Source organism: Rhinopithecus roxellana, chromosome 17 (assembly GCF_007565055.1).
Source record: "Rhinopithecus roxellana isolate Shanxi Qingling chromosome 17, ASM756505v1, whole genome shotgun sequence".
In the NCBI taxonomy this organism is placed as follows: domain Eukaryota; kingdom Metazoa; phylum Chordata; class Mammalia; order Primates; family Cercopithecidae; genus Rhinopithecus; species Rhinopithecus roxellana.
The window spans coordinates 34,609,195-34,630,963 of NC_044565.1; the positions used below are offsets into that span (position 1 = coordinate 34,609,195).

Genomic DNA, 21,769 nt, shown 5'->3' on the forward strand with positions numbered 1-21,769 from the left:
GGACATAAAATAAAGTACATAAGATCCATGCAAACTGTAATTCATGAAATGCAGTTTCTCAATATTTCCTGTAAATGCAACTCTAAAGCAATTATACAGTCACTTTACAAGACCTTAGACATGTGTAATTATAGATGAGAAGTGCACTTGCAACATTGAATTCAACCATTTTCTTAAACTTGATCTCTAAATGTCCATGGCAGTAATAAAACCATTGTATTTTCCCTAGTGAATGTTCATTTTTCTTTCCATGTTTAATTACAACACATTTTGCTTTCAGGAGTATAAGGAAAAGTCTAAATTAGAAGAAAATTCAATTATTTGAAACTTATAATTCATTCTCAATATAATGCTGAAAAACATTTTACCCAGGAAAGTTCTTTTTTTTCTCTCTCTCTCTTTTTGAGTGGGGTTGGAACAAATCCTCTAGATTTGGAATTCTAATCCTGCAGTTTATATGGAAACAGAATAAAACACTCAACTATTCAATGAGACTTAGGTTTCTAAAAATATGAATATGTAATAGCATATTCCATGTGCCCACCACTTAAATATAGTCAAATGGGAAATTGATTGAAATATTTTGGGAAAAAAATGACCACTATCATGGGATATATACATTGTAAGAGAGATCCTTGAAAAATACTTTGGCATAAGACACAACCAACACTTTATCACTGTGCTTTCAATCACTGTGGCTCAAAGCTCTTGTGCTTTCATTTTTATTCCCCACAAAATTATGTATAAATGCATAACAACCAAATGCAAGGTGAATTTTTTTACTGCATTCTGATTTTTAAAAGATAAGTTTAAAATAAATTCTGGAGACTATTGAGGACACTAGAATACAGACTTTATATTAGATTATGTTATTGAATTGTTAATTTTCTTAGGTGTATGATAATGATATTTTGGTAATAGAGAAGAATGTCCTGATTCTTAGATGATTCATGCTAAAGTATTTAGGAGTGAAGTGTCATAATGTCTGTAATTTACTTTAAAATTGTGTGTGTGTGTGTGTACACATGAAAAAGAGAGTATACACATGTGATAAAATATTAACTGATTAATCCAAGTGAAGAGTGCACAGGTGTTCACGGTACTATGTTTTCTGCTTTTCTATAGGTTTGAAGATTTCCAAAATAAAAAGTTGGAAGGAACTTGTATAAATGCACGGAAAAGCTATTCCTCTGAACAACAGTGAGTTCACGAAGTTTTTCACTCTTTTTTCCATTACAATGTAAATTCTGGTATGTGCTTTTCTGATGCTCTAATAAAATACTTCTGGAAGAATGGCAGGTCAGCAGGCCCTGTTTTAAGTTTATTAACTGATAACCTACTTTCAATGACAAAAGAAAGTGTAACCTATGCCTGTTTTAAAGCAATGATTGTCAGCTCCCATGGTCAATATGTCATGCAGGGTACACTTCATTAGGGAGTGAATTACTTTACTTGTAATCTGAGCTAAATGAATGTCAATGTCAGGTTGCATAAATCACAGGTTAAAATGTATCACTAAGTCCAATCAGATAGGGTACATCACCCTTTGCCCTCCAAAAACACCCCAAATTGGGGTTTATTTCATACAAGTTTTCCAAGTGGCAGATAGAAAATCTCCCTTGTACCAAAGGACTTCATGGATTAGATGTCCTGTTTATGTGTCTTATTGCTACATTTTCAATGCTAGTAAAAACTAAAATTAAAACTTTACTGTGACTGAGGATTCAGTAGCCAGGATGGCAAAGCTTTCAGCTTGATACCCCATGTAATGATAAGAGAAACAACCAAAAGTTCCCTGAAAAGGATTCATACTGGAAAGTATATTATTTTGGCAAAACCCTCCTAATGTCCTACGCTGTATAGAAAAGGCAAATCCCTTTTAAAGGAGGGCCACTTTACGTAAAGCACATCTATTGTAATGAATTTTTCTCGCTCAAGCCGATGAAACACATTTCTGTTCTGGTTGCTCCAAACGAGGCAAGTGGATTCAGCAGCTGCAGGGATCTAACCAGGTCCAGACTGACCACACTGATGGTTTGAACAGGAAAGAAGTTTGGTTCAATGGAAAGAGAACAGATTCCAAGATATGATAAGAAGTGGGTTTTTACCCTAATGCTGCCACTGGGTGTCTATACAAGTCTGAGCAAGTCACATAATATTTCTCAGCCCCAGTTTCTTCATCTATGAAATAGGTATGTTAATACCAACCTCTCTGTATTGTTGTCGTGGTTAACAATAATGTATGAAAAAAACACCATGTCAGGGATTGACACATATTAAGTACCCAAAAAAGGAGGAACTATTATAAATTGTATAAAAGCAGTAAATTTTATTTTTCAAAGATATGAATGGTTTTCAATTGAGCAGATCACTCTGGTCTTGGTCTCAGTAGATAATTAATGTACATTGGATGACTAGTTCAGTGCATATATTAGTGAATCTGACATACTCAATAAAGCATCTTATGCACAACAAAGAGTAAGGTAGAAATCTGGCTTCTTATTTCATCTTATCACTACGAACAGCTCAACAAAGGCCCAAATGTTCCAAGTGGGAAGAATGGCAAGTAATGGTCAAATACCTACTTCCTCTCATTCCATAAACCTACCTTTAAGTAAGTGCTTCCAATCTTTGGTTGAAGAGGAATAGCTATGCTACATTTCCCAGGAGTTCAGACTGGAGCAGGGACCCAACGGTGGCTTTCAGAGATGGGGATCAATCTGACAGTGTAATGCATGAGAGAGAAGTCCCATAGAGGAAAACAGTTGTACCCAGAATATTTCTAGAGGGACTTGCTTGGAGATTTACTAGGTAAGGCTTTCTACATTGCCCAGGCTGATCTAAACTCCTGGGCTCAAGCAATCCTCCCACTATCTTTTCCTGAGTAGCTGGGACTACAGACATGGACCTGCACATCTGGCTTTTTTTTTTTTTTTTTTTTTTTAATCTGTAGATCTGATGTCCTTGTAAAGTCCCATCATTTCACTATCTTCACTATCAAACTACTTTTCTTGAAGGAAAATGTCAGCAAGAGTAAAACAAGTTGAATGTTCTAGAATAGCATTACCAATATTGTTTTGTTTTTTGTTGGGTTGCTCCCTAATATCTGTAAATACGTGAGAATAACATTTTTGAAACTTGATCTTTGCTATTCTGGCAGAGGGGTTTAATTGGGTAGAAAGGACCCAGCCCATGGCTGGACACGTGGTAGGTTCTCACCAGAGAAGCTGGGCAGGTAAACAGGCTGCAGACCTTCCTTCAGCTTTGAAAGGTAAGGGACAATAGTCATTATCATCCAACAATTTGAAGAGCTATCTAAACAGCATCCTTTGGAAAAGCACTCTTGCCATGCAAATTTACATTTTCAATCTTAACCTAAACAATCCTGAAGCTAGCTGGAAGGTCAGAACAGCAGCTAACAAAATCAGCAACTGAATTGAAAATTAAAAAAAAAAAAATGCCCTTCACCTGCATAGGACATTTTTTAGCCTGCCCTCTCCTTTGGTCACAGCCTGAATAAGATTTTAGTTAGATTTTTCAAAAGTAAAAGTTGGAGTTAAATAATATGTGAGCATTGGAGGCAGAGATCTGCTACACGTGTTTTTTAAACAGTTCTTTAGATGGGCAAATACAGCAGCTTGATTAAGAAATGCATACCTTGATCATCCATCATTCGCAAGTCTTTAAGCCCTGAGGGGTCGTTTGTGCCAGATCGGGAAAGAAGTATGCCCCCAGAGACTGAGGACAGCACTACCTGGTAATCAAAAAAGAGAAATGAACATGGCATTGAAGAGACTTAAAGAGGCGGGCACAGAACTCATTTGTTTATCCCCTAATATAAATTTCCTCACAGATCTCGTTCATTTCTGCTATCCTTCTCCCTAGCTGAAAAAGAAATTGCATCATTTCTCTTCCTCTGCCTTTGCATCTCCGTTCTCGTAGGGTGCTCCTTGCATCCTCAAGTGTGCTGGATGTCAGCATTGCCCACAGCTCTAGACTAGGCCAGCATGGTCCCCAGAATGGCTTTCATAAGTTCTCATTAGACAAAGGGCTCTTCTCACAGGATCTGAGCTACAGGATCTTGATAATCCAGAAAGGAATGCAAGCCCCGGGCTGAGGTCTGAGAGGTTTGATCTCAGCTCCAGAAGGCCCTGACCCATGTCCAGTTTGCAGCATCCCATACCAGACTCAGACAAAGTGAAATGACTCAGCACACCCCATTTATCCATTCTTGTACAGATGCCCCTGACAGGTTTCTGTCCATTGTACTTTGCTGCATTTCCTTTCTCCAAGCTGGCTAGAATTCATCATGATTTTTTCTCTACTTCTCATTTTGTATTTCACATTTTGTAAAGTGACATTTTTTTCTACCTGCACCTGTCCTGATACCTACTCCACAGCAATAGACATACCAGCCTCAATAAATATTTCATAAATGAATACAGGAATTGCAGAATTCTATGAGAAAAGGGGTTACACCAGCATTTATCTAAAATCCTGTGTCCTGTATCATTAATTAGGTGGACATAATACCATGTATTTGTCTCAGAGGGTCAAACTGCCTTCTAATAACAATTCATTGACATTAAAAGGTTGTAAAATCAGAGAACAAAGAGAACACCCACTTCCATAACAATCTCATTTTTTTGCCAAAATCTTGAACTTGGCAGCTGGCGAAAATGAATGAATATTAAACCTTTGGAAGTTTAATGATTTAGACAATATAAACCAACAATGATCTTATTTTATTAACTAATTTTTATTCATTTATCGTAAAATATTTTTGAATATGTAAAAATATCTGAAAAACAATGTACCAAATACATTTGAGTCATGGCCTAGTTTAGAAAATTAAACATTACAAGCATAGTTGTGTACTCCTTCCAAGTGCATCTCTCTCCAACCCCCTAGCCAAAGGAAACCCTGATTCTGAATTTGGAGGATATTAATCTGAAGCATATTTTTATAGATTTACATATATATAACTATCTCTAGACAACATACAGAATCATCTTGTATATTTTAAAATTTTGTATGAATGGCATCATATTGTACATATGTAATTTAGTTTTTGTTTTACTCCATACTTTTAAAGATATATCCATTTCGATACATGTTACTCTAGTTTACACATTTTTCATCATTGCATATTATCCCATTATGTAAATATACCACATGATATTCACCCATTGAGAGCCTGAGTTTCAAGAGAGGAGAAAGAATGATGGGGAAGAAAAGAACAGTAGAGTAAAACTAACCCTTCCATTTATACACGTCGTGGCTCCAAGCCATGGCTTGGTTGCCCTGATACTTTTCTCCTTGCTGCTAAGGAATACTGTGTGAATAAATGGCTAAGCAGAATTGTTAAACAAATTAACAACAGTGTAAGACAAGTGGTGACAGCCATGTGCCACTGACTAATCCCACACTTCTCCCTGGTAGTAATGGCTTTCTTCACTGCAGCAGGGATGCAAAGGAATACCTGCAAGAAGTCATATATCAACTAACTGGACATCATGCCAAGTCACCCTTCAGAATGTAATTTCAGTTTCTCTGGGAAAATCATTTATTTTATGACTTCTTTAAAACTGTATATTTGGAGTTACACATCCGAGAAACACCTGTAGAGTGTGCTTATTTCATGTCATAATCACCTCTCTGGAGAATCCAGGCTTGTGCTATTCAGTAATTGATCAAAAATTGTTCAGTTGCCTCTCAAAGACAAGTCCCAAGATGAAGAGCAGTGTTCCTTCCCCTCTGTCCTCAGCTACCCAGCTCAGTCTGTCTTGACAGTCAAATCAGTATGTGTGAGGACACGAAAAGAGCAATCTCCAAAACAGGGACCTGGGAACCTCGCCTACTCCAGTGGCATCTCTCCCACCTGGTGCACTATAAAAACTAACACCTGCATGCCAGATACATGCAGCCGAGGATGTGGGACTGCTGCTGCATCTTGCAGTTCTTATAGTGAATTGGGCAAAGGAGCTCCTTGGCTGATGGCATGTCTGAGGAGCTGGAGTAGTAGTGATAGGAACAGCTGTGTGGGTCTGGCACCCAGGTGTGGGAGTCTGAAATTGATAGCAAGAGGGTTAGTGCAAGGTTAAGCAAGGTTAGTGTCCAAAATGCTATCAAGTGTAGGTCTGCAGCTGACACACAGAGGAAAGAAGAAATCCACTGACACTATTAATGATGAGTTCCTAAATAAGGAGAAAAATATGACAGGAAATCCATAGTGAGTACTCAACACAGATCATTCTGCCCTTTAGTTCTACATTTCTCTTTCAGTCATTATATTCTAATTCATATTTTGAGAAAAGGCTCTTATTCCTGCAAAGCCCGTTTAAAACTCAGGTAAATCTGTGTAATGGAATACTACACAACAGTAAAAAGGCACAATATACTGTTACACAAAGCATCATGAATGAACCTCAAAATCATCATACTGATACAAAGAAGATAGAAACATATATATATGTGTATATATGTGTGTGTGTGTGTGTGTGTGTATATATATATATACTGTATGTTTCCATTTACATGAAGTCTGAGAACAGACACTACTAATCTTTAGTTACAGTTGTTAGAAAGCAGTTGTATGTGAGTGGGGTGTGGCAGTTGACAGGAAAGTGGAAGGACGGAAGTTTCTGAATGATAGAAATGTCCTATATATTGTTTTGTGTGGTGGTTACACATGAAATGGTGAATGTCAATATTCATCAAATGGACCTTTAAGGTCTGTGTATTTTATTGTAGGTAATTTACAGATAACTTATAATGCACTTTTTTAAAGGTTACGTAAAAATAAATATATCAATGAAATCAAGCCAAAGATGGGTTTGGCTAGGAAAATCTTTCCATAGAAAGTATGGATTCAGAGAGAGGGCAAGATGGCTGACTAGATGCAGCCAACTGGAACAGCTGCCACAGAGGGACCAACACATCTCCTAACAGATCTTCAGAGGGAAGGCCCCGAGGATGGACAGAGGGAAGACACAGAAGATGGGCTGAAGGGAGACAAAGCTGGGAACGCTGCCCAGGGCTACCGCACACCAGGACTTATTCCTGGTTCCCAATAACTCCTGGCAAGGAGCAACTGACTCTTACCACAGGGCTCTGGAATCACTGCAGGAGGAGACCCCTCAACCACCACTTGAGTTGGCAGGGAGAGCTGCTTAGAGAAGTGGTAGGGGCAGCAATGATGTGGAACTCAGATGGTTTGGTGCCACTGCATCTGTAGCAAAGCACAGCCAGAGACGGCCATCTGCCTAGGGTCAAGTAGCTCCCATAGGAGACTTTAGCCCTAAAACAACTGTCGGACCTGAACTTTGCAGATTGATCTTACCCATCAGACCAGCCTGGTCTGATCTGGGCACTCCTTGGTCTGCTGACCTCTCCTGCTGCCCCAGCCTGGCCAGGCCTGCTTGCAAGGCAGCCTCAGGTGCCCTGGGAACCCACATCATGGCTCCTGTACTGGCAACCATGCCTAACCAGTGGAGTGCTCCAGCAGGGTGGCCCCCATGGCCATGCACCAGCTCAACCACTCCCCACACAGCAGCTTCCCCTGTGCCCACAGCAACCACCCACATTATTTTGCTGGACTTGTGTGCGCAGGCCGGTATTGCCTTCCTTACCCCACCAATGCTGCGTGTGCATGCACCCTGCCCTGCCCCTGCTGCAGTGAGAGTGCAGCCCATCCCACTTCCCCATACAGACTGCCGTTGCAGTCAGAGTCCTGACAGGCACAGAGCCAGTAAGCTCCAACCCCACCAGTGCCCTGCTCTTGCACCAACACTGCTGCGAGAGTGAAACTAGGCACAGAAAACAGCAGACTCTCCCCTGCCCTGAGCGACCACCCCTGCCTGCGGTGCAGGGAACACACACAGAACTGTGCCTGCCGCGGCTCCACCCCGTGCCAACACCACCATCAGCACAACTGTATACACAGTTGCCAGCAGGAGCCCCTGGTCCCCTTGAGACATGTTGCCTCCACTACTGTGGTGAATACCCGCACGGAGGCAGGCACCCTGGCATCCATTAGCACCCTGTTGCAGCTGAGGAGGGTGCACCACACCTCACTGCCACTGCAGCTGTTGCTAGCACGTATGAACTAAGACAGATCCCACTGTCACCACACTATGAAACTGGATGACACTACCAATTAGAGTGTAGTGACCAACAGTCTGGGACCACCTCAGCACCCCCACCACAGTGGATTCCTAACCTCAAGGAGCCAAAGAACAAAGTTGGAGCCTGACACAAGTACCCCAGATTTAGAGCACACAGTTTAGGAGTTGGGAGCTGAGCACTGGCCCCCTAAAATCTTCCAGAAATTAAGCCAGTCAGCTGAATTTAACCTTATACCACAATCAAACTCACAAGGTCATCAAATAAGATAAAATAATAAGATAAAACAAGAAAAAAACCCCATTTCAAAGCTCAGCAACTTCAAAAATTGAGGGAACGTCAGCCCACAAAGATGAAAAGAAACCAATGCAATGCAAAAACCCTGACAACTCAAAAATCCAGAGTGCCTCCTTTCCTCCAAATGACCACACCACCTCTCCAGCAAGGGTTCTGAACCAGGCTAAGATGGCTGAAACGACAGAAATATGATTCAGAATATGAATAGGAACAAAGATCATTGAGACGCAGGAGTACATTGAAACCCAATCCAAGGAAGCTAAGGATCACAGTAAACTGATGCTGGAGTTGATAGACAAAATAGCCAGTATAGAAAAGAACATAACCAACCTGACAGAGCTGAAAAACACACTACGGGGATTTCATAATGCCGTCACAAGTATTAATAGCAGAATAGACTAAGTGGAAGAGAGAGTCTCAGAGCTTGAAGACTGGCTTTCTGAAATAAAACAGTCAGACAAGAATAGAGAAAAGAGAATAAAAAGGAATGAACAAAATCTCTGAGAAGTATGGGATTATGTAAAGAGACCAAATCTATGACTCATTGGTATCCCTGAAAAAAATGGGGAGAATATAAGCAACTTGTAAAACATATTTCAGGATATCATCCATGAGCACTTCCCCAGCCTAGCTAGAGAGGTCAATATTCAAATTCAGGAAATGCAGAGAACCCAGGTAAGACACTTCACAAGGAGATCATCCTCAAGACACATTATCATCAGATTCTTCGAGGTCAAAATGCAAGAAAAAATGTTAAAGGCAGCTAGAGAGAAAGGTCAGGTCACCTACAAATGGAAGCCCATCCGACTAACAGCAGACCTCCCAGCTGAAACTTTATAAGCCAGAAGAAATTGGGAGCCTATAGCCAACATCCTTAAAGAAAACAAATTCCAACACAGAATTTCATAGCTATCCAAACTAAGCCTTATATTCAAAGGAGAAATAAGATCCTTTTCAGACAAGCAAATGCTGAGAGAATTCATCACCATTAGACCTGCCTTACAAGGTCTCCTGAAAGAAGCACTAAATGTGGAAAGGAAAGGTCATTATCAATTGCTACAAAAACACACTTAAGTATACAGACCAATGACACTGTAAAGCAAACACATAAATAAGTCTGCAAAATAACCAGCTAACATGATACCAGGACCAAATCTACACATATCAATACTCACCTTGAATGTAAGTGGGCTAAATGCTGTAACTAAAAGGCACTAAGTGGCAAAGTAGATAAAGAACTAAGACCCATTGGTACGCTGTCTTTAAGAGACACATCTCAAGTGCAATGACACACATAAGTTCAAAATTAAGGGAAGAAGAAAAATCTAAGCAAATAGAAAACAGAAAAAAAGCAAGTGTTGCAATCTAATTTCACACAAAACAGACTTTAAACAAACAAATATCAAAAAAGAGAAGGAAGGTCATTACATAATGGTAAAGGATCAAATTGAACAAGAAGACCTAACTATCCTAAATATGCATACAACCAACACAGGAGCACCCAGATTCATAAAGCAAGTTTTTTGAGACCTTCAAAAAGACTTAGACTCCCACACAATAATAGTGGGGTACTTCAACACCCCACTGACAGTATTAGATAAATCATCAAGGTAAAAAATTAACGAAGATATTTAGGACCTGAACTCAGCACTGGATCAAATGGACCTGCTAGACATCTACAGATGGACCTGCTAGACATCTACAGAACTCTCCACCTAAAAACAACAGAAGATACATTCTTCCCATCGCCACATGGCACATACTGTAAAATCAATCACATAAACACAAAAAATGCTCAGCAAATGCAAAAGAACTGAAATCATAACAAGCACTCCATCAGACCACAGCAAAATCAAATTAGAAATCAAGACTAAGAAATTTGCTCAAAATCATATGACTATATGAAAATTGAGTATGCTGCTCCTGAATAACTTTTGGATACATAATGAAATTAAGGTAGAAATCAAGAAGTTATTTTGGAAGTAGTAAGAACAAAGATACAGCATATCAGAACCTCTGGGACACAGCTAAGGCAGTGTTAAGAGGAAAATTTATAGCACGAAATGCCTACATCAAAGAGTTAGAAAGATATCAATTTAACAACCTAACATCACAACTAAAAGAACTAGAGAACCAAGAGAAAACCAACCCCAAAGCTAGCAGAAGACAAGAAATAACCAAAATTAGAGCTGAACTGAAAGAGGTTGAGACAGGAAAAAACATTCAAAATATCAGTGAATCTAGAAGTTGCGTTTTTTGAAAAAATAAAATAAAATGATAGACCACTAGCTAGACAATAAAGGAGAAAACAGAGAAGATCAAAATAAACACAATTAGAAATGACAAAGGAGGTAATACCACTGACCCCATAGAAATACAAATAACCATCAGAGAATATTATGAATACCACTATGCACATAAACTAGAAAATCTAGAAGAAATTGATAAATTCCTGAGCACATACACCCTCCCAAGACTGAGCCAGGAAAAAGTGAATCCATTAACAGACCAATAACAAGCTCTGAAATGGAATCAGTAATAAATAGCCCACCAACCAAAAAAGCCCAGGACCAGATGGATTTACAGCCAAATTCTACCAGATGTACAATGAAGAGCTGGTACCATTCTTACTGCAACTATTCCAAAATTTGAGAAGGAGGGACTCCTCCCTAACTCATTACATGAAGCCAGCATCATCCTGATACTGAAACCTGGCAGACATAACAGAAAAAGAAAACGTCAAGCCAATATCCTTGATGAACATCAATGCAAAAATCCCTCAACAACATACTGACAAATTGAATCCAGCAGCACATCAAAAAGTTTATCCACTACAATCAAGTAGGCCTTATCCCTACTTAAGTGAATGCAAGGTTGGTTCAACATATGCAAATCAATATATATGATTTATCACATAAATAGAACTAAAGACAAAACCACAAATGCAGAAAAGTCTTTGGATAAAATTCAACACCCCTTTCATTAAAAATTATCAATAACGCCAGGCGCAGTGGCTCAAGCCTGTAATCCCAGCACTTTGGGAGGCCGAGACGGGCGGATCACGAGGTCAGGAGATCGAGACCATCCTGGCTAACACTGTGAAACCCCGTCTCTACTAAAAAAATACAAAAAAAACTAGCCAGGCGAGGTGGCGGGTGCCTGTAGTCCCAGCTACTCGGGAGGCTGAGGCAGGAGAATGGCGTGAACCCGGGAGGCGAAGCTTGCAGTGAGCTGAGATCCGCGCCACTGCACTCCAGCCCGGGCGACAGAGTGAGACTCCGTCTCAAAAAAAAAAAAAAAAAAAAAAAAAAATCAATAAACTAGGTATTGAAGGAACATACCTCAAAGTAATAAGAGCCATCTATGACAAACCCACAGCCAGCAACATACTTTACAGGCAAAAGCTGGAAACATTCCCCTTGAAAACTGGCATAAGACAAGGATTCTCTCTCTCATCACTCCTATTCAACATTTGTACTGAAAGTCCTGGCAAGGGAAATCAGGCAACAGAAAGAAATAGAGGGTCTCCAAATAGGAAAAGAGGAAATCACTCTTTGCAGATGACATGATTGTATATTGAGAAAACCCCGTAGTCTCTGCCCAAAAGCTCCTTAAGCTGATAAACAACTTCAGCAATCTCAGGATACAAAAGCAAAGGATAAAATCACTAATATTCCTATATACCAACAACAACCAAGCTGCCAGCCAAATTAAGAATGCAATCCCATTCACAATTGCCACAAAAAGGATAAAATACCTAGGAATACAGCTAACCAGGAAAGTGAACGATCTCTACAGGGAGAATTAAAAAACACTGTTCAAAGAAATCAGAGATGACACAAACAAATGGAAAAACATGCCATGCTCATGGATAGGAAGAATCAATATTATTTAAAAGACCATACTGCCCACAGCAATTTATAGATTCAATGCTATTCCTATTAAACTACCAATGACATTCTTCACAGAACTAGAAAAAAACTATTTTAAAATTAATATGGAACCAAAAAAGAGTCTGAATAGCTAAGGTAATCCTAAGCAAAAAAAAAAAAAAAAAAAAAAAAAAAAGCTGGAGGCATCACGTTACCTGACTTCAAACTCTACTATAGGGCTACAGTAATCCAATCAGCATGGCACTAGTACAAGAACTGACACATAGACCAATGGAAAGGAATAGAGAGCCCTTATGAGAAAGGTCACACACCTACAACTATATGATCTTCAACAAAGCTGACAAAAACAAGCAATGGGGAAAGGATTCCCTATTCAATAAATGGTGCTGGGATAACTGGCTAGCCACATGCAGAAAATCAAAACTGGACCCCTTCCTTATTCCACATATGAAAATAAACTCAATGTGGATTAAAGATTTAAATGTAAAACCCAAAACTATAACAATCCTGGAAGACAACCTAGGCAATAACATTCTGGATATAGGAACAAGCAAATATTTCATGAGGAAGATGCCAAAAGCAATTGCAAGCAAAAACTGACAAATGGGATCTAACTAAATGAAAGAGCTTCTGCATACACAATGAAAGAAACCATCATAGAATAAATAAACAACCTACAGAATGGGGAAAATATTTGTAAATTATGCACAGGACAAAGGTCATCCCTTTTCTGCAAGAGGCTGGCCTTGTTCATTTTCAGGTGCAAGTTACAGAGAGTGAACAGTTTATCTAAGTGATAATAACATGTCGGATAACCCCCAAGATCAAGCTCAGGATGTACTGATAGAAAATCAAAAGAAAGATAAACAGGGAGTTACACTCAGGAAATCCTGGCAAAGGTTAAAAGAAGTTGTTATGCTGTGTCAGCATCGTTTTATAAGACCCAACACCCAACTTTTAGTATTTACCGCAAAGACACTTCAATAGTCTTTCTTCATTTCACTCATCCAACAAATATTTATACAGTGTCCATTATGGGACATGAGCCTTTTGAGTTGCCATATGTACTGGGGTGAACACATTGGTGCACGATTCTGACCTCTCCCCATATCCACTTCTCCATACTCCATCTCTTCCTCTTCCTACAACTTCTGTGATCTCAGTGCAGTTAGCTTCAACCATCTGCTAGAAAGAAAAGGACTTGGATTGACCAATATCCTACTATTGTCAAAATAATTAATAGTCTGTTAACATGATATTCTCCTCAACACACACACAAACACACATACACACATTTGCATTTTTAAAATGCTAATGCTTGTTAGCTTAAATGCATCTTTAATTGTCAAATTTCAGACAGGTAAGAAAGTGAAGTCAAATTAAAGGTTTGGGTAGTAGCAGTAGGAAATTGGCAAACAGGAGAGTATCCAGGGGTTGGCCCCTGGAAACAGTTTCTCAAATTTGCTTTTCCCTGCTTCTTTCTTTAATCTTTATCTGACTCCACCGTTTTAAAAACTTCACAAGAATTTGATGTAAGAGATGAGGGTGGGAATGAAAGTGAAGACTTTCAACCCTGTGTAAGATGGAGGGGCAACAAAGAATGTTTGTGTAGACATCATTTTCAGAGTGGAGATTTTTAACCTGGAGATTGTCCAAAATAGAAATGTTTTAAACTTCAGTTTCCTAGGAAATTTCTGGGGACTGATTAGTGAGCAAAGAATTTAACACCTCTTATTATGGAATGAATGTTTGTGCATCCCTAAATTCATTGGTTGAAACCCTAACCCCCAGCGTGACGGTGTTTGAAGATGGGATTTTGGGAGATCGTTAGGATTAGATGAAGTAATGAGAGGAGCACTCATGATGGGATTAGTGCCCTTATAAGAAAGCATACTGGAGAGCTAATGTGCTGCCTCCTCCTCCCCACGCCTCTCTCCACCTCTCTCTCTCCATGTGCTCATACAAATAAGTCATGTGAGCACACATTCAGATTGTGGCTGCCTACAAGCCATGAGAAAAAGGTTCAGAATGAAGCCTACCTTGCTGGAACCTTGATCTTAAAATTCTCTATCTCTAGGATGGTAAGAAATAAGCCCAGTCTATGGCATTTTGTAGTGCATTCCTAGTTAGTTGATACATTCCTGTTCTATATTCCCAAATCAGACATAATAATTTGCTATAATTCCTCATATTATTTACCTTCCCCTTTATTATCTCCTTGGCCAAATCTCTCTCTCTCTCTCTCTCTCTCTCTCTCTCTCTCTCTCTCTCTCTCTCTCTCTCTCTCTCTCTCTCCCCACCCCCCCTCTCGTCACACATACACACACACACACAGAGACTAAGAAAATAACTACTCAAATATAATTGCCAAAATTAAACAGATCTTTAAAATATGCTATGCATACTATATACAGCTTGAATTGAAAATGAAATAGATCAGCCTAAGAAGAATGTTTTTCTGGTTGCTTTCAGTCATCTTTTATGATGGGTCCTTATAAAGTTCATGTGAATGAGGATGTATGATAAGCACGCGCGTACACACACACACACTCACACACATCCCATCTTCTTTGATTTAGGATTTACTGAAACTACTGAAGTTCTCTCCAGTATTTTGGTTGGTTCAGTGGGGTTTGTTTTTCCTGCAGGGCTTCAAGTGTGGTGCTGACTGTCTCACAGTGAGAACCCCATCGAGCAGTTGCCAGGAGAGCTTAGCTGAGTTGAGCAGCCTGGGGAGTAAGTTCATAAACTGAGGAACTCATTTATCTTCCACAGTAACACTCCCTCCAAAACCAACTACAAACTACTTAACCCATCAAAACTGAGAGCTGCCAAAGACACTTTCCTCCTGGGACTGTAAATACTTCCACAGTCAAAGTCACAAAGCTTTTCAAGCTGGTGCACTGGTGATTGGTTTAAACTACTAAAACTCAGATTATCTTTAGATTCCAGTTTCTCATTTAAATCACTAGTCATTCTAGATACATGATGATTAAAAAATTGAAGCTAAAGATAAAAAGTAAATGAGGGGTCACATTACCATCTTGTTCATGTCTCGGGAGCTTCAGACTTCGGATAATAACATTGCCATCTACTTTCTATTTCCACAGGCTTTCAGAGTGGATATTAAGTTTTATAATCAAAAAATTTTTTCCTTGAACAGGAATCCAGGGGTATAACGAACTCTAGAAACGCTAATGTGAATGAACTGCTACATTAACTTAGTTAAGAATTCCTCTGCCTTTATTGCCATTCTGGAACATGCTGAACAACGTGAAAAAGGTTAGAAAAATGCATTTTTTACTTCTCTCACGGTGTGTTTGGAGTCTTAAATCACTGGTGATTGGTTATCTTCATTCATTCATTTGTTGACATCTTTATTCAGTCAGTCATAAACATTTACTGTTAGCTAAGATACATGTGCAAGAGTATTGATTACAAAGTGTTTAATAATATCAAAAACTAGAAAGAAACTAAATATAACTCTATACAGAGTAAATGAAGTAAATCACAGTCCATGCTAGCCTGCAGCAGCTAAAAGGTGTGAGGTAAAATTATATGTCTTTTCGTGGAGAAATGTGACTGTTATATGATTGGGGGCCCAGGGAGGAACGGATTTTAGAATGACATTTCTAGTGTGATTTTTAAAATTAAATTATGTATGTGTGGATATATATATTCCTATAAGAGTCTAGAAAATATATGCCACCTTGTTAAAGGTGATAATCTCCGGGGTATTACTGAGTGAAATGGTTTTGTATCATTTGATTTTCTTACAAGAGATAATCTATCTCTTCACTACAGAGTCGCATTTCCTTGTTATGGGAGCCCATGAAAGAATTATACCAGACTCCTTGTGGTTGAGTGGCACCATGTAATTGGTTCTTTCTAAAGAATTATAAGCAAAAATCGTATGTGTCACTTCCAGGCTGGAATGTTTTATAGCTGGTGCAGGATCCTTCTGAGCTCTTTTCTGTTGACACAAAACCTTGAGATGGTGTCTCAAGTTTGAGATAGTGACTGTTCCATCAGCCTAGATTTGGAAATGAGATGTGGATCTATACTCTCAGCCAATCCCCAGTGGATACTTAATTAGAGCAAAAAATTAACTCTTATTATTCTAAACTTTTAAGATTTTGAGAGTTTGTTCATGAAGAATGACCTTGCCTATCCTGACTAGTACAAGTAAGAATATATTAATTTTATGTTTAAAATAAAGATGTTGTTTTTCTGAAAAGCAGTATGTGTGAGCCTGTTAATTTTATTCTGATGAGTGAGTCCTCCAACTTTGCTGTTTTTCAGGGTTGTTCTAGGTGTTCTGGGTTCCTTGAATTTCCATATGTATTTTAACATTAGTTATCAACTTTTACCAAAAAAAGGCAACTGGAATTTAATAGGAATTGTGTGAATCTATAGATCAATTTGGGGAAGTATTATCACCTTAGCAATATTATCAGGAACAGAAAATGTAACTATTGGGCACTGGGCTTAATTCACAGGTGATGAAATAATCTGTATAACAAACCCCTCTGACATGAGTTTACCTATGTAACAAATTTTGACATGTACCCCTGAACCTAAAATACAACTTAAGAAAGTAAACAAACAAACAAACAAACAAAACCCAATACTGTCTTCCAATCTATGAACATGGGATATCTTTCCATTTATTTAGATCTTCTTTAATATCTTTCAGTAATGTTTTATTGTTTTCAGTGTATACATCTTGCACTTTTTAAATGTATTCCCAAGAATTTTATTCTTTTAATTCTATTATAAATTGAGTTGTTTTCTTAACTTCACTTTGGCTTGTTCATTGCTAATACATATAAATAAAATTGATTTCATATATTGAGCTTGTACCTTGCAACTTTACTCAATTCATTTATTATATTTAATTATTTTTTGTGGGTTCCTTAAAATTTTTAACACATAAGACCGTATCACATATGAATAAAAATAATTTTACTTTTTCCCTTCCTGTCTGGATGCCTTTATCTTGTTTTCTTGCTTAATTGCTCTGGCTAGCAAACCTCCAGTACAAATGTTGAACAGAACTGATGAGAGTGGACATTCTCATTTTGTTCTTAATCTCAGGAGGAAATCACCATTATATATGATCATAGTGATGGATTTTTTGTAGATGCCCTTTATTAGGTTGAGAAAGTTGACTTGCCTTCATTTGTTCAGTGTTTTCATCATAACAAAGTGTTGGATGTTGTCAAATGTTTTTTTCTGCATCTTTTGAGATAATCATGTGGTTTTTATCCTTTATTCTATTGATGTGGTGTGTAACATTGATTGATTTTTGAATGTTAAAAGGAGTATTTCATCCTTAGAAAGAATTTATAGATATGGCTACAGAAAGTTAATTGGAAATTCATCACTTCATGCCATCCTCTACCTTTTGGTGCATCTTCACGTGTTAATCAGGATAGACTAGATTATGCTTCTGTGACAAATGACTCCAAAATCTCAGTGGTTTAACACATACACATTTCTCACAATATAAAGATTGCTTTAGGTCAGACTCAACAGTGTAGAGCTTCATCATCCATATAGTGACTTAGAGATCCAGGCTGCTGTGATCTTGTGGGTTTACTAGCTCAACACATTGCTCTTACACTCACTACCTGAGGAAAATCAAGAAACTGAAAACTCACACAGCAGCTTTTTACAGCCTCAGCCCAGAAGTGACATGTGCCATGCCACTTATTCTCATATTTCATTGCCCATAATTGATCACACACTCTTGCCTTACTGCAAGGGAACTGGAAAATAAAATTTTTATTGTGCCCAGGAGAGAGGGATACAAAACAGAATTTGGAAACTCATCGAATTTTCTCTGCCACAGACATAGAAATGCTATGTTCCTTACCTGTTGTTATGGGTTGAATTATAGCCTCCCAAAAGACATGTTGAAATCCTAACCCCTAGTACCCCAGAATGTGACTTTTTTGGAAATAGAGATTTTATAGTTGTAATTAGTTAAGATGAGGTCATATTGGAGTAGGGTGAGCCCTTAATCCAATATGACTGGTGTCCCTACAAAGAGGGAAAAACACCATGTGAAGACAGAGGTACACAAGGAGACCATCCTGTGATGACAGAAGCAAAAACTGGGATGATACACCTGCATGCCCATAAGAAACACCAAGGAATTACAGCCACCATCAGAAACTAGAAGGAGGAAAGGAGGGATTCCACCAGTGTTAGAGGGTACATGACTCTGCTGACACCTTGATTTCAGGCTTCTAGTCCCCAAAACTGTGAGGGAATAAATTTCTGTTGTGTTAAGTCACCTGGTTTGTGGTAACCTGTTATCACAAGTCTAGGAAACTAACACACCAGTTAAAAATTTCGTTGTGAGTATTGTATCCAACCTAAGATGTCATCAGTGGAAAGTCATGAATTATTTCATGAACCTCTAAGAAAGGAAAAAGGCTGCCAATTAAGTAATGACACCCTACCTTAATGATAATCCTGCATGACACGTAAATTGGTCACATCATCCTCTCATTGCTGAGCAGCATCTTTCCTCGATACCAAGAGATTTGGCAAGTTTTTGTGTCTTCAGGTGTGTGGTTTGGCATATGAAAGGCAATCACTTCGCACATTTCTCACTAACCACACACAATTCAGCCACAGATACGTGTGGACTTAGTGCCTTTTTTGGTACCATGAAGCACATTGTTGTTCTTGTGCAAGAAAATATAGAATCCTACTCCTTCTCCCAAAATTGCTTTCCTAATGTCAAATATATGCCCCACTGCTCTCTTCTTGCCTTTCTGCATCTATAGTAACTTCTCATCTCAGAACTATATTATACTATAAATTCTGAGAGAAAGAGACTTTAAATGACAATAAACTCTGAACACATAATAACAACAATGCAGATAATTCAATAAAAATGATGATGTATGAATAGCTATGACCAAATTCAGGCTTGTGCAGGTAATAACTACATCACAACTGTCACTGGGCCAACAGCTGTTGTAAGTCACTCTCAATGTAAGACATATTCCAAATTCAGAGTGTAAAGAGATGGGCTTTTTAAAACCAATAACCTATAGTGATGCAATAACAACAGCAACAATTAAATCAGGCCACTCAGTTTTGACCAAGCATACAACTTTGTCCTGGGATAGTAGTTCTCCAAGTGCGGTATGGAGATTCCTGGGGTATTCCTGAGACATATTCAGGAAGTCTATGAATTCAAAACTACTTCCCCCAAAATACTAAAGTGTTCTTTCCATTTTCATTCTTGTTCTCTCATTATAGTACATCAGAGTTTTCTAGAGACTACATGACATGAAATACAAAACAAATTAAATCGAGAAACCGATATGAGAATCTGTCATCTATTAAGCTGAACATTTTGCCACTCTTCTCATTATTTTTTTGTTTTGAAAAATATGTTTTCACAAAAAAAATTTGCCAAAATGTGAAATGGGATTTAGATAAGTGAATAAGTAGTTTTTTCTCAGTTCCAGTTTCTAATATGGTAAATATCAATGGATATAATAAAATGAAATTCTCAATAATTTTAAAAAGTTGTATAAGGATATGAGATCGAAAATTTTGAGAATCTCTGTTTTAGGGAAATGACCTTTGGCTTTAAAGATGCATGTCTTTGTTCACTGAACAAATCTTGCAGTTGGGATTGGATCAACACTGGAACAAACTCAAACATTGAGAGGATGAGAGTGCCCTTCTCTGACGTACATAACTCAAAAACAAAAAATACCCACAAAATAAAATTTGGTATTTCAGTAAAAGATACGTTTACTGCTTTAAAATAATTCCTTTGAGAGAGAGAGAGAGAGAGAGAGTGTGTGTGTGTGTGTGTGTGTGTGTGCTCACGCCTGCCTGTCCTTCCTTTCCTGTCTCTGTCTTTTGATGCCTCAAGCATGTGGTTGGGATTCATCCTCAGCTCTATGCTAACTTGGCTTTCCACAGCATGCAACCAAAACAGAGACTCTGGAATTCCTCCACATCATCTTTGTCATAATCAACCTATGCGACTCTTTCATGAGTTCCTCCTCTTTCATGACTGCCTTCAAATAAGACACTTTTTTCTTCCCATCGTTCAGGCAAGGAGCCAGAAAATGCATCACAGCCTTCTATTTTATCTCACAGAATTGTATTAGCATGTTCTTTCTTTAGTGCTTTGTATGAAAAATTGTAGGCTTAACATTTTCCTTGCAATTAGCAAAATTATAATTGGTGGGCTGTTTAGTATAAAGTAGAAAAGGGTGGGTTAGGCTTGTCCTAGGATACTTCCCACTGGTTCAGCACTTCTTGCTCTTCCCCCAAAGTGGTATCCCATTGAGTAAATATGGAAACAAATTAAACCCTGCTGTAGTATTTATTAATTGATAGCAGCTTTGGGGTGGGTCCACTCAAATATAAATAATCAATAGACTTTATATTTTGAGAAGTGACTCTTGACAAAAAAACAGTCATTAAGAACCAAATAAATTAAGATATCAAAAGGAATGGTGGCCAGGCCCTGTGCCTCACACCTGTGATCTCAGCATTTTGGGAGCCTGAGGCGGGAGGATATCTTGAGCCCAGGAGCAACACAGACTCCATCTCCCCAAAAAGAAAAAAAAAATCAAAAAATTAGCCAGATGTGGTGGCACATGATTGTGTTTTCAGCTACTTGGGAGACTGAGCAGAGAGGATTGCTTAAACCAAGGAGTATGAGGCTGCAATGAACCGAAATTGAGCCACTGAACTCCAGCCTAGGCTACTAAGTAAGGCCCTGTTCAAAGACAGAAAGATAAGATAGAAAGAGGAAGGAAGGGAGGGAGGGAGGGAGGGACAAAGGGAAGGAGGAAGGATGGAAGGAGAAAGTGAAGGAAGGAAGGAAGGAAGGAAGGAAGGAAGGAAGGAAGGAAGGAAGGAAGGAAGGAAGGAAGGAAGGAAGGAAGGAAGTGAGGGAGGGAGGGAGGGAGGGAGGGAGGGAGGGAGGGAGGGAGAGGGAGGGAAGGGAGGGAGAACAAGAAGAAGTATATCCAGCTTAGTGAGTCTTTATTCAAACAAATGACTAACGTTCATTGAGGACTTACTACATGTGCCAAGCACTGTTCTAAGCACATTGCACCTAATAGCTCATTTACTCTTCACAACTAACCTAGCAGGTGGAAACTATTATTACTTTCATTTTAGTGATAAGGAAAGTCAGGCACAGAGAGGTCAAATTACCTCCTGAGAGTCACGCAGTGTAACTCGAAGAGCCTGGATCCAAATCTAGGCAGTATGACCACAGAGCCATAGTCACTATACTACACTGCCTCTGGAATCACGTCCTTGGTGACTTGGAAGGCTGTCTACACTACCCTCCAGTCAGTCACCTATTAATAGTAACTGGTGCGGTTATCAAATGGACTCTTGCAGCATCCCAGTGCTGTGTTCAAGTAACTCTTCTTTTACTTAATAATGGCTCCGAA

At 38.8% G+C, this 21,769-nt stretch overlaps 1 long non-coding RNA gene across 1 annotated transcript in view; it reads right to left on the reverse strand.

Moving 5' to 3' along the window:
- Positions 1-21,769, reverse strand: part of LOC104656180 — a 108,918-nt gene that overhangs the window by 26,470 nt on the left and 60,679 nt on the right. The window contains exon 2 of the long non-coding RNA XR_747084.2: positions 3,658-3,754. This is a non-coding gene — a long non-coding RNA (uncharacterized LOC104656180). The remainder of the gene's footprint in view (positions 1-3,657; positions 3,755-21,769) is intronic.